This window comes from Octopus bimaculoides, chromosome 17, assembly GCF_001194135.2.
Source record: "Octopus bimaculoides isolate UCB-OBI-ISO-001 chromosome 17, ASM119413v2, whole genome shotgun sequence".
NCBI lineage: Eukaryota > Metazoa > Mollusca > Cephalopoda > Octopoda > Octopodidae > Octopus > Octopus bimaculoides.
In genome coordinates this window covers 19,070,105-19,071,362 of record NC_068997.1, presented here as the reverse complement: position 1 = coordinate 19,071,362, position 1,258 = coordinate 19,070,105, and the positions used below count along the sequence as shown (strand labels likewise).

At 36.6% G+C, this 1,258-nt stretch overlaps 1 protein-coding gene across 1 annotated transcript in view; it reads left to right on the top strand.

The window, feature by feature from the left end:
* LOC128249671 (carnosine synthase 1-like) overlaps positions 1 to 1,258 on the top strand; it is a 35,151-nt gene that overhangs the window by 3,642 nt on the left and 30,251 nt on the right. The gene's annotated exons all lie outside the window — the stretch shown is intronic.

Below are 1,258 nucleotides of genomic sequence, written 5' to 3'. Positions count from 1 at the left end.
AAATAAAACAAAGCTTCTTTGTGAGCTTGAGAAAGAGTACCTTTTTTTAAAAACATTTTATTATAGGATAAGGTAGCAAGCTGGCAGAATCGTTAGTACGCTGGCAAAACGCTCAGCGGCATTTCCTCCGTCTGTCCGTTTTCAGTTCAAATTCTGTCGGAGTTGACTTTGCCGTTAATCCTTATGGAGTCGATAGAATGAATACCAGTTGAGCACTGAGGTCAATGTAATCGACTTATTCCTCCCCCAAAATTGCTGGACTTGTACCAAAATTTGAAATCAATATTTTATTATATTAAAAAAAAAAAAAAACCCCGACAAAATGCGAGAACGTGCATGGTTAACAATCATCGATTGGTCAAGATTACATTTGAAGCCGGTCTGAAGTAGTGGTTCCGAGTGTTTACTTTCATTGCGTGTAATGAAGTTGTGGCGCGAATCAGAATCACTCAGGCAATGAAATAGTGCCATGAAATTAAATACGAATACGATGTAGTTGTGAATCGAAGTTCAAACCAGGTGAACGACATGTTTTCAGGAAAGGGAGCGAGCTATCCGGTGCAAAGTGTTATTCATTTGTCAACTACATCTGGAAAGCAATTGAAATAGCTAAAACAGGAAATAATTGTATTCCACTTCGATATCATGTTCCGTTTGATAAGAAGTAGTTCACAGCGTAAAAGATATGCACTCAACCACTGTTGATCCACTTTCACAATTTGCTCCAATCTATGTCAAGGACAGTAGTTACTCCACAGCTGCTATAGTATCTGGTTAAATCCTTGTTAACTTGGAAAATGTATATCTATCTCAAAGCTCCACTAACGCTATTACGCTCAGTTGATTTATCGTGGCTGGGCATCAAATCTGGTGAGCGCAACCATTTAGCTGGCATCTTACCACTAACGAGACAAGACTCAGAAAATGGGGGAACAGTTCTTAACGTTTTCCTTCGTAAAATGTTGAATATTTACAAGTTTAGGTCGGAGTTGCAATAACAAAGATAAAAGGTTGAATGGTCGTCTATACAAGACCGAAACGATTTAGCGCAATTCTATGCAAATATCAATCAATTCTTAAAAGCGAAGAATCAATAATTTTTATTATTACTAATTACCAAAAAGGCAGCAAGGTGGTAGAATCGTTAACACACACACACACACATATATATCTGTATAAGCACACACATACATGCATACATACATACATGCATACATGCATACATATATACATACATACATATATATATATATATATA